General features: G+C 43.3%; 1 long non-coding RNA gene across 1 annotated transcript in view; it reads right to left on the bottom strand.

Moving 5' to 3' along the window:
• Positions 1-12,818, bottom strand: part of LOC138842845 (uncharacterized) — a 75,106-nt gene extending 62,288 nt beyond the window's left edge. Inside the window, exons 1-2 of the long non-coding RNA XR_011377776.1 lie at positions 12,656-12,818; positions 3,988-4,076 (exon numbers count right to left, since the gene is read on the bottom strand). This is a non-coding gene — a long non-coding RNA (uncharacterized lncRNA). The remainder of the gene's footprint in view (positions 1-3,987; positions 4,077-12,655) is intronic.

The following is a 12,818-nucleotide window of genomic DNA, read 5'->3' as shown; positions in this document are numbered from 1 at the left end:
ACACTGAATTGTGATCCTGTAGCTTGGTAGAAATTCTGACAGACTATTGTTTGAGGGCCATTTGGGGATTTGTAGTCCAGTGACTTGATGTGACTTTCGGGATTTTGATTCTGTCGTTTTGGCCTGTGCCTGTCATGTTTACTGTGGGTTGAACAGTTAAGTAGAATGTCTACCTCTTGTAAAACTCCAGGCGCTGGCCAGATTTCATCTTGCTGATTCTTCACTACGTCTGCCTTTGGCAGGAGAGTGACAATTGTTGGCCTTTTCATGATGAGAAGGACAATGGGGGCCAGAAAGGTTAATTGGCTTACCTCGGTGAAGCACCCAGGTTAGAGTAACTCAACATCACAGGATTATGTTTCTGAGTTAGACTGTTCAATCTTACTGGGGAAGAAATGCATGTTGTTTTGGTTTTTTTTTTTTTTTGCGGTACGCGGGCCTCACTGTTGTGGCCTCTCCTGTTGCAGAGCACAGGCTCTGGAAGTGCAGGCCCAGTGGCTGTGGCTCACGGGCCCAGCCACTCCGTGGCATGTGGGACCCTCCCGGACCTGGGCACGAACCCGTGTCCCCTGCATCGGCAGGTGGACTCTCAACCACTGCGACACCAGGGAAGGCCCCGAAATGCATGTTTTATATTTGAGGATCCATATACTTCCATATGTATTCATTCATTCATTCAACAATTATTTATAGAGATCCTACTGTGTGCCAGGAATTGATTATAGTGGGGGCTAAGACAGACATGCTGTCAAGAAACTCACATTCCTATTGAAGAGGGAGAACAGACAGAAAATGTAAACACATACACGAATTTTTCATTTCAAATACTAATTTTCTACAGACAAAATAAAAACAGAGTAAGAATATGTAGAGTGCTTGGGGAAGATGAAGAAAGTATTATCAAAAGGCTTCCATGAGATGGTGTCCGGTAAACTAATAGCAGAAGGATATAAAAGAGCCAAGCTTGAGAAATCTGGGGAAGAGCACCCCAGGCAGAGGGAACAGCAAATGCAAAGGCCCTGGGGCTAGGACAAGAGTGTCATGTTGGAGGATAGGAATGCTGAGTACTTAGAGGCTTTTAAGCAGAGGGGTGATGGGATGCTCATTTTTATTATAACAAGATCTCTGTGATTGCCATGCAGAGGTGAACTGAGGAAGGTAAAGGACGAAACAGGGAGAACAGGAAGAGATTACTGCAGGCGTCCAAGGGTAGATACTTTTTTTGAGTTCCTACTATGTTTCAGACATTGTAAGTGCTTTCCATGCATGATCTTCTTTAATATTCACAACAATTCTATAACGTAATTATTATCTTCATTTTTCAGATAAGAAACTAGAGGCTCAAAAGTTTAACTATCTTATCCAAGGCCACTCAACCTAAGTGGCAGAAGTAAGGTTTAATCTCAAAGTCTATACTGTTAAGTGCTTTTCTAGTCCTGGCATATCTTTTTTTTTTTTTTCCTGTCTAGGACTGAAGGCTTTAATTAAAACAACAATGACAAAAACTAGAGATTTTCACCATGTGTTTCGTATTTTTACTCCCTGTTCTTACAACAGAAATATAACAAATCTTTAAAAAAATAGAAAGAGTGTTTATGGATTAAGAAAGCAACTGACCCTATTAATATATCTTTACCCATGTATTGTGATATTCACTTGGCGATCTTTGTGTTTCTCCTCTTGACCTTTCTATTCTAAAGGAAGTGTGTAGCCCTGGCATCTCTTTATGGGCCGCTAGAATGTTCCTCATGGATATCTCCCAGACACTTTAAAACTGTCAGGCCTAAAACCAGAAGTTCACTGTCTCATCCCCCAAACCTTTCCTCTTGGTTCCTCAGCTATATTAATGACACCATCAACAACTCAATAACCTAGGCTAAAAACTTAATGTCTTCTTAACTCTGTCTTTTTATTTTTATTTTTATTTTTTGCAGTACGCGGGCCTCTCACTGTTGTGGCCTCTCCCGTTGCGGAGCACAGGCTCCGGACGCGCAGGCTCAGTGGCCATGGCTCACGGGCCCAGCCACTCCGTGGCATGTGGAATCTTCCCGGACCAGGGCACAAACCCATCGGCAGGTGGACCCTCAACCACTGCACCACCAGGGAAGCCCCTTAACTCTGTCTTGACAGGTGTTTTTCTTCATTAATCCACATCAAACTGTTGCATCATTTGATCCATTTTTATTCTGTTATCTATTTGGTTTCTATGCCTGTCGTCATTGCCTTGGTTTGAGCCAATTCAGCTATTCCAGTTGCTTCTTCTTCATTTCCTGATTCCAGCCGATCTCTACGCTCTACAGTTTATTTTCCTCTAGCCTCTACGTTTAGTTCCTATCTCAAACCCAGGTTACATTATTCCTGTTCTTAAAAATCATTCTGTGGTCCCCTTTGCCTCCAGAATCAAGTTCATGAACGTTAGTGTGGCAATCAACTTACCAGTATTGAGTCGTTCATTTGTTGGTCAGCAGATCACTTGTTATTGTGGCACTGGACTTATTTGTTTTCGCAGCTGATAACTTTCACCACATATAACCAGTCATGTGAAGAGGAAAGTTAGGAACACGCAGTCCAGCTGACTCCGGATTGAACTATTTAGAAGTCCGGCATGAACCGAGCTAACTAACCAGTGGGTGAGAGGCAGCGTTCAAGGGCCAATAAGGTGTTTCCATAGCCTCCTGGTAGAGCCTGTTGACTCAACAGCTCTGGGAAGTCACTCAGCTGGATACATTTTTGCTGGACTGACGTGCATGGAAGGGACACAGGAGAGACCTGAGTTCTAAGACAGATAAAGTCTAAACTAGCCACAGGCCCTCTTAACCTCTTAATGGCATTCCAGAGGGCCAAGGCAGTCAGTTCCTAGGGATAGGAATCAGTTCATTGAAGGAGCAAGTGGAAATTTCTGGACAGAAGGAAATGCCCCTTCAGTGTGAGATTTATCCTAACCCTACATTGTATTGTTTACAGGAAATAGGTCCCTGTGAATGAAGCATGGAATAAACAGAAGGCTTAAGAAACAGGAGACTTTGTGGTTATTTTCTGAGTTGAATTTGCAGACCTGTAATTCAGTGTTTCAACTCTGGCTGTCAGCACCCAACAAGCATTCTCTCTTTAAGCATTTGTTGCCACGAGGCAAATATACGTTGAAGCATTTTCTGCCCTACGAAGGATTCCTCCAACATAGGGTAGTTTCTCTAGACAGGTTTTCTTGTCTACTAGCTAATCAGACAGAAAATTTAATAAAAATTTATTCTGTTCTATCATTTCTCATTGAAGAAAATAAAAGTTTTGAGGCTGTTGCCGTGATGCTGAAGGAGATAAATGAAATTCGTTTCTGCCAATTTTAAGAACTATGCTAGAAGATGTTCCCGCTTTGTTTTGTAGAATAAGTAATAGTTTTAAAAGATAAGGTAGAATAGCTCCATAGTTTCCATATTCAACTTTAAGGTGGGGTATAATTTTTAATGTCTCTAGTACAAGTGATTATGGTTTCCCACCATATTTTAAGCATAATATAAATTTTTAGCTGACAACTGTGTATTGTACAAACAATACTATAACAACAACAGAAATCAAGCAAGAAAAAAAGGGAAAGAAAACATATCTCTAATCTTGCCATTCTAAAAACCAGCTGTTTTCATGTTTCCTCCCAGTTACCATCAATATGTTATAGAATTTTCCTATAGTTACAACCTTAGCGCAGACGTGACTTTACAATCAGGTTTCTGCTTCTGATGTTACATGAGCCTTTTTTCCCAGTCACTTTGCATTTTGAAACCCTAATGTGCTTTTATACTAGAATTTCTGGGAAATAATGTGTTTCTTCAAAAAGGTTTGTCCAGGATTGTGTAGAATTTCCCATGGATTTAGGATGTGCCCACCAGCAGACACCAAGAGAATTCTTCAGAAAATATTCCCTAGAATAAAATGTTTTCCTCGGAAGAGACCCAGAGGGAAGGTGACGTGAAAGGAAGGGAGGATGGGACCTACCTCACGAGCCCAAAAGTCACGGTTCACAGTCAGAAACCTGCAGAAGCCACATCCCGGCGAGGGGTCCAGTTCTACATCTGTGTTTGTATCTACAACACAGAAAATTAAGATGGGTTAAAGGGAGCCAGGGAGATGGCTCTCCCTCAGTGTTCCTCACTTGGCACACAAGACGGCCTTCAGGAGCTTCTGTTCTGTCCTTTCCACTTGACCAATGTGTTCTGGGACTTAATGTGCTAATATTCATGAGCCTTTTTAATTATGAGATGATCATCCTTTTGTCATCGTCTGCCTCAGCGACGGATTACCAAATGTCCTTGATCAATGAGGCTCGCACAAGTACGGATTGTACCCCAGACTCACCTCGTTTCTGAAAAATAAATATGGCTAATAACAATGTGCTGGTACTCACAGATGAGATGACACGCTGCTTATCTGGCCCTCCCTAAAGCGAGGATGAAATGGCTAAGTGACAAAATACTGGGTTGTTGCATAGCCGATGAGCTGAACGTGCCAACCCTTACACACGCTAACCACAGTTGGGCCATGTCTGTTTCCTCGTTCATTCATTCATTCACTGGACAGGTATTGGTTGAGTGTCTACTTCGGCGGTGGCGTGTTAGAGGCTGGGCTATTTGCATGAACAAAGGAGGCAGAGTCTCCAAGAGCCTTCAGCCTGGTGGAGAACACAGACATGATCTAAAAATCTCATGGTAAATGCAACATTAAATCTGTGATGGGTACAAGGAAGGGAGGGTGCAAGGGGGCTGAGACTGCAGATGGCACGGGGCAGTGACCTGGTCACTGGAGGCATCTCCAGGAAGGGAGGACTGACCCACACTTGGAAAGAACATTAATACAATTGACTGATGTTTACCAAGTGATTCCTATGTAAAAGGTCCAGATTTTAGTGTTTTATATGGATGTGTGTGTGTGTGTGTGTGTGTGTGTGTGTGTGTGTGTGTTATGGACTCATGTTAACATATAGGTGAGAAAACTCTGGCTTGGAGACAATAATTTGTTTAGGGTCATCCAGCTGTGAGTAGAAGAATGGGGATTGGAACTCAGTTTGATTGCAAAGTCTGGAGTCCTAACCACTCGGCTATACCGTCTCCCGTCTTGCTTGAAATAGGAGTTAAGCAGGTGGAGAGAATGGCGATGCCAGGCAGGTGGAACAGCATGTGTGGGGCACAGAGGTGGAAGCGAAGAGAGGTGGTGTGGCTGGGTGTGCAGGCTGGGGAGAGCGCCAGGCGAGGCTGGGAGGTGAGCAGGGACAGGCTGCGGCCCCGGGGAGGCATGTCAGGTTCTGGCCCTGCCCGACAGAAAGCCACCGGAGCCTCCAGGCAGGGGTTGGACGTGATCAGACTTGCGTTTTGGAAAAGTCACCCTCGCTGTACTATAGAGGTTAGATGGGGGCAAAGGCGGATTTGGGGAGACACATTAAAACCTTTTAGTGGTGGTGAGGGGTTTGAGAGCAATCGAGGTGCTGAGATAAGTTCTAAGTTTCCGACTTTGGCAATTCGGTGGGCAAAGGTACCATGTGTTGAGAAGGGAAAAGTGATGCGGCTTGGAGGAAAAACCGTGCATTTAACTCCGGCCAGTTAAGTTTGAGGTGCCTTCCTGAACCCAGGAGGTGTCTAGCAGATCATATTATATATAGATCAGGAGCGCAGGAAGAGATTAGGGCGGGAGATAGAAATGTGTGAGTCATCCCAGGGAGAGGTGGTAATTGTGCCCTTCGGAATGGGCGAGACTGTCTAGGGAGAGAGCCTTTGTGTTTTCACTGTCCCCTTCATGCTTCCTTCTTTCCAGCTTGCCTTTGGCTGTACACACCCTTGTCCTTGCTACTTCACCCGTCCATCTGCAAACCTGATTCGTTTGCCCCCTTGCCCATCACTCCTTCCCTCCTCATGTGCGTCTTTACTCTCCATCCCTCCATCCATCTTCTAAAGTCTCCTTCCTTCTGTCCACTCGCTCACTTTCTGCTGATGAGTGCTGACTTTTCTGTTCTCATCCTCACTGAAATTTCTTTTTCAAAGGCAGCCAGTGACCCACTCTGCCCTCCCCAAGCACTAGATCCTGTGGTTCATCCCAACTCAGTCTATACCTCCCGGCTTCTCCTTAGCATCTGACTCTTGATACCTCCCCTTTTAAACATTTTCCTGCTTTGCGTTCCCTGGCACTGCATTATCTCTTTTCTCTTTTCTCCTGTCTTCTTCATGTGCTTCTCTTTCTACTTCTACCCCATCAACGTACATATTCCCCAGGAATGTCTTCTTCCTCTCCCTTCTATACATGCTACCTCAGCTATCTTGTTCAGTCCCATGATCTTCTCAGTCACCCCCTTGTGGATAGTACCAAAACGTATCTTTCTGGCCAGCACCTAAATACCGCAGACCCAACTGTCTTTTTAGCTGTGGGCTAAACGCCTCCTCTCTGCATCCCGCTAGCATTCCAAACTCAGCATGGCCCATATCAGACGTGTCCTGTTCCTTTCAAACAATTCAATGTCCTTCACTGTTTACTTTAGCTGACTCCCTCTTTTTTTTCATTCTTTTTACCCCTCTTTAGCGCTACCATATTCAGAGCCCTATTATCTCTTGCCTGGGAACTTTGCCTTCATTTCTCAACTAGTTTTTCTTCCTCATTTCTTTGTGTTCTGAATGAATCCTATGCGTTTGCGCTAAATGTATCATGTATTCAACCCAGGTCCTATCTCCTCAGCCCCAAATCTTTAATAATCCTCTCTTGCCACTGAAATAAGTACAACCCCATTAGCCTAGTTTCAAAGACCCTCTTCACTTGGTCCCGAGGTAGCCTCCCACCTTTATCTCCTGCTTCCACCTGACACATACAGTCTGAGGCAACTACGTCAACCTCTTCTCCAGGCTGCATGACACTTGGAGGCAGACCTCTGTGCCTCAGAATCCTTGTATCACCTACACTGCCCACCTGGAACATAGTAGGTGCTCACTAAAGGTCTGGCATGCGCACGCAAAAGTATTTGCTGGTTCCTACAGATGTCTGGTGCTTCCCAGACCCTTGCCTTTGCTCCTGGTGAGCTCCCTACATGGAGGGACCTCCTCTCTTTGTCTTAAGAAGTAACGTGAGATATGAAATAGTGCCATTTAAAGTTGTGCACTGGGAATTCCCTGGTGGTCCAGTGGTTAGGACTCTGTGCTTCCACTGCAGGGACCACGGGTTCGATCCCTGGTTGGGAGACCAAGATCACACGTGGCATGGCCAAAAAATATTGTGCATTATATATATATATATATATATTTGTTATTATTTTACCCATTTATTTAAAATCTACTCAACCTTCAGAACTCATTTCCAGTGCCACTTTCTTCATGAAACCATTACTTATCCCCCTAAGAATCATCCTTTTTCTGAACCCTCAAGATACCTCTCTTCCCTTTGCTTAAAAAATATTTTTTTAAAGTACCAGAGTGGGATGCAAGGATATTTCAAAGGAGATATGGTCCCTAGTCTGATAGGACCAGTTTGTTGTGTTTGATCATTAGGTATGCTTTTGTTATAAAACCTTTGATTCTAAACAGTAATTTGAAGACTCATCTCCCCCATTGCCAGCCCGCCACAGTCCCGTCCCAGCCATCACGCACTCGACTGAGCTCAGATTTTGGTCCCCTGAGGCACCTAACACACCACCTTGCCCACAGTAGGTTCTTACTATTTGTGGGCCTGAATTAGGTGAAGGGATGTGTATGGCTGCCAGTATCTTCCATTTTAAGTGAAAAGTGAGTCTGAGATGGGGAGCTGTGTTTATGCTGCCTCAGTGGCCAGAAGGGAAGCAACAGTGCCCTTCTCACAAGTCCAGCAGAAGAAGCAATGGAACCATGTGTGCCACCAGGAGTAGCTGTCTCTGCCACTTAATTTCGGGGATAAAGGAAATGAGGCCATTATGAAGGTGGAAACGTCAATACTATGTAAACACAGGCACGTTCCTTGTGGAGCTAATCCCTGTGTGATCTTTCAGAGCCCTCTGCCTCTGCTGGATTCCATCTGCCAGCAAAGCGCAGGGCAGGCACTTCCAACATGTCACTGTCTTGTCTCTATCACGGGGGCCGGGAAGCGAGTTCCATAAAATTATACTTTGTGTTCAGAATCCTGTATTTGTGATTTGAAGTTGGTCTACTCCTCAGTCAGTTAATGGAGAGGGCTATAATTCTCCAATCTTCCTAATTATCCCCATGGATATAAAATGTTGAGGACCTTGTAAGATCTTTCTTTCTAGGACATGATTCATCCCTTCCCCTTTTTCAAAATAAACTGAGAGATGGCCAAAATCTTAGGCTGAAAAAATAACTCTGATGAAAGAGTTCTGGACAGCTCTCCCAAAGCAGCCAGTGAATTACGGGAAAAACATTTATAGGGCAAAACCACAGGGCATGGAGGCAGGGTCTAATTCGGTCCTCAATAAGTCCATTGTTTCTATCTTGGGAATTTTATTTTTCCATGGAAGTTCTTTCAAAGGGCTAAAGCACTCGGAGAACCACTTCAGTTCTATATGGGGTCCCAGAGAATGATTTGGGCAGTAAGGAAGAGGAGAGCTTTTTGCTCGTGAAGGGAACTGAGGCAGGCATTTCCAGGGGCTGATCTGCAGGCAGGTGGACCCTAGCGAGGAGGTTACTCCGAGATGGGGTTGGGTTTCACGTGAGAGTCAGGAGATCCAAGAATGAGGACCATCAATGCCAAGAGGAAAGCAAGTTACTTTATTTCTTTGTCCCCAGGATAGTCATTTGTAAAACGGGCACAAAAATTCCTGGGCCCAGACTACTTCACAAAGTTGTTATAGTGATCAAGTCAGAAATGAGGGGGGCGGAAAAGCTAAAGTTGTTATCAAAGCATTTGGAGATGCTGAACTTGTTATAGAAGTAAAACACGTTCGCAGGCTTTCATTTCATTTTTGAAAGAAGCAATATGATTTTCTGTTTACTAAGCACCCCCCTCCCCCACCCCCGCCAAATTAATGAGAGACCTTCAAAATGATCTGAGCCCTTAGGGCAGAATGAGTGTGAACACAGGAACTGGACAGCCTGTCTTCTGTGAATTGCGAGTGGTGGTAAAAAGAGGCCCGGTTCCAAGATGTTGGTCTTGGGTTTGAAGTCTTTGCCTAAACACAATTATGCAATATTTGGGGAGTCAGTTCCAAGATCGCTCGGATTGCTTATGAGACATTTTGTTTATTAAATTATTTTCTGAAATTTACCAGGTTTTGTGCCTCACGGATTCATGCAAATGTACGTATGACATTTAGAATTATAGAATGAGGTGGGGGACATCATCTAATTCACCCTGTGTTTTACAGAAAAGGACACTGGGAGCCAGGAAGACTAAACGACTTGCCTGAGGCTGTATGCTGTGTCCATGGAAAAGCTGGGGCTGGAACCCAAACCTCCCAGCTTCCCAGCTCAGTGTTCTTTCTTTCGAAGACATTTTCCATGAATATTCTGGCCATATACCCTACTTTCATGGTCAACGCTAAATCCCTGGAAGAAAGCAAGAATGATTTTTTTTCCCTGTGATTTCAAAATAAGAGAAACATTTTGTAACCGTAATACATTGTGTTTTCTTTTTTTTAACATCTTTATTGGAGTATAATTGCTTTCCAATGGTGTGTTAGTTTCTGCTTTATCATTACATTTTTAAGAATGTACAATTCTCTGTAGAATTTATAGGTCATAAAGTGCTTTCAAATACATTTAATCTTTATAACAATTCAGGTGAAGATTGTTATTAACACCAGATATGGAAGTGGCTTGGTCAAGGTTTCCAAAAATCAAAATTGGGACTCAAGAAAGGTTTGGGTTTTCAATTGCATTCTTTTTCTTTTTCTTTTCTTTTTTTTTTTTTTTTTGCGGTACGCGGGCCTCTCATTGTTGTGGCCTCTCTCGTTGTGGAGCACAGGCTCCGGACGCGCAGGCTCAGCGGCCATGGCTCACGGGCCCAGCCGCTCCGTGGCTTGTGGGATCTTCCCGGACCGGGGCATGAACCCGTGTCCCCTGCATCGGCAGGCGGACTCTCAACCACTGCGTCACCAGGGAAGCCCTCAACTGCATTCTTGGAGGGTTTTTTTATGCTACATGAAAGTTGCTACCTGTGTGTTTTTAAGTACAAGTGACCATTAGTCATGGGGACAAGAGTCCCCAGGCACTCCCCACTTGGTTCGGCTCCATGCTGAAGCTAGGCTCTGCCTCAGTGTATCTTACAATGTTGACACCTACACCATTGTGACATGCCAAGCCATAGTGGATTGAGTTTTCCAGTTCATCAACCAACAAAAGCTCACTTACTTGAGAAAGGCCTGGCTGAATTCACACTAGTAGCGGTAATAATAATAATAAAAACAGTTGACATTTATCAAATACTGACTGTTTCTAGGTGCTTTACAAGTATTGACTGATTTGCTTTTCCCAGTAAGCCTATGACCATTATATCTCAGTTTTACGGATGAACCACAGAGAGGTTAAGTAACCTTCTCCTGGTAACACAGCTAGTAAATGGCAGGTAAGTAAAATCTGCATTTTTGTTTTTCTTATTAAAAATGTGTGGTATTTTCATATAATAACCCTAGCCATTCAATTATTTGTCTTTGCGCAAAGATCCTTCCCTCACTGAAGCTCAGTTTCTCAGCTCCAAAACGATTGTGTTGAACTAGCAGGTCTTAAGAGTTTGTTCTAGTACTATTGTCCCCTCACCGGCTACCATAGGCTCTGTGAAGCTAGGCTGTCCCATCACACCTTATTCTACCTTTTTCTGCTCCATCTTACCCTATTTCCAGAGATAAACAAAAGTCACATATCATTATCATTTTTATTTATATATAAATAAGCATTAAACGTACGAACTTTCTAAACATTTTAACTTAGGAAAAACATGGAAACAATGACCACTCTTTCTCTCCTCCCTCCCCCTTTACTTCTTAAAATATTCATTCGAGCAAACTCTTTACTCAAAGGTAATGCAAAATCCTCCACGAAGGAATATAAAGTCCCAAATCGCACAGTTCTTTCCTTTGCGCCAACAACTGTACACAGACAATACTAGGTTAAAATGAACAGGAGGGCAACCTGAAATGGGGAAACAGGAAGGTGACATCACCAAATAACCCTCCAGGCTTGTGTACAAGCCCCTGCAGAACAGGTAAGGCTTGCCGCTTGCGCGATGCTGCTGGGGTGTGTTCTGGGTGCCCTGTATTATTTGAATTTAAAGTCTTTTTCAACATCAGCTACTGTGGGGCCACCCTCCTTGCTGCCCCTGAAGTGTGAGGTCCCCCCAAAATTCCATCTCTCATTTGAGATGCCCAACTGTGAGTTCAATGGTAAACTTGATGCCACTTGGGAGTGAATCATCACAAATGATAACTTCTTCCACTTAGAATCAATGAGTTTTCAGAAACAATTAAAGATGGTGAAATTTGTACCTTTTTCTATGTGAAAGGCTTTTATGAGGTGCCTTTACCAAGCCTTGAAATACATGCAAGTATTGGGGCAAAAGAGACGTTCAAACCATATAGGGCGGATTGATGTTGAAAGAAATAGCAATAATTGTTTATGTGTCTATTTGAACTTCCAACCAGAAAGGGGTTAAATTCCTGCCTGAGCTGCGTTTTCTTCCTTATGAATTAAGCATTAAAATATGCCCACTTCATCACTTTCCTCACACACCTAGCTCTTCCTTTATTATGCCTTGTTTCCACTTGCCTGTAGACAGAGCTCTCCATATTTTGCTTCTGACTCTAAATAACCATGATCACTCATGATGAGAGAGCATCGGTTATGAGATGCCTGTGATATGTTGAGAAATTTCTGTTTGGCTTGTAAAGCCGTGACTGTCTCTTTTATAATGGAGCTTTTATCTTCTGACAGAGAGCTTGGAGCTCTGTGTTTTTGTTAGTAGTTGGTGGCGACTATTCAAGGATTGAGTTCTCCCGTCACGGTGAGCTGGGTTGAAGATGGGGACGCAGGTGGACGTTTCTCTCTGCTGTTCTGTGTGTCCCACAAGACTTTTACAGAGAAGGGTAGTAAACTATCTCCTGGAGGAGAGAAAGTTTTATCCTTATACCATATCATGCACCTATCGCTGTGGCCAGGGTGCAAGGCTGATACACACCTCACTACCAACGTGAACATCATTTTCTTCCTTCATTTCATATGGGATTTTTGTGACTCAGAACCGGCTTGTCAAATAGGAAGGTGTGTGCGTGTTGAGTTGGACACAGGTCATTTTCTCTAGCTACAGGAGAGCTTTCTAAATGAGAGTCATGACGTTAACCTGCGGTCTGGTTCAATCAGTAACCCAGAGGCCTAGGTGATTACTTGGTGTAGAGTTACTACTCGACTTTTCTGCTTCACTGTATTTACAGTTAGAGAAAAACACATCCCGCAATGCAATACCAACGTGCTTTCTATCAAGGATGTAGCACAAATGTAAACAAAGTGTCCTTTTAAGTCAATACTTGCTGGGAAAAGCACAGGGTGTTCTTGGTATTATTATGGTATGTGACGCTTCACAAACTAATAAAAACATTGAATTTGCTACATATTTATATGCAAGTACTATGAATCATAACAGGAAAAAAGGAGGCCTACATTTTAGTAAAATCAAACTCATACATGCTCTGATAGGCAAAAAATGTTGTACTTACATAGATCACGGATGAGGTCTTCTGTCCAGTTTTTCATGGGGAAAAAGCAGCTTTAAATATTTTGTTGGAAAATAAAATTGTGTCTTTTTTTTTATTTCCTTCAGATGAAACTGAATCGATGAATAATGTATGTCTTCCGTCAATTAAAAAAAAGTCCTGTGAT

The sequence above is a fragment of the Globicephala melas genome, chromosome 10, assembly GCF_963455315.2.
Source record: "Globicephala melas chromosome 10, mGloMel1.2, whole genome shotgun sequence".
NCBI classification, from domain to species: Eukaryota; Metazoa; Chordata; class Mammalia; order Artiodactyla; family Delphinidae; genus Globicephala; species Globicephala melas.
Note: the sequence above shows the minus strand (reverse complement) of the source record. Positions and strands in the feature narration are given on the sequence as shown.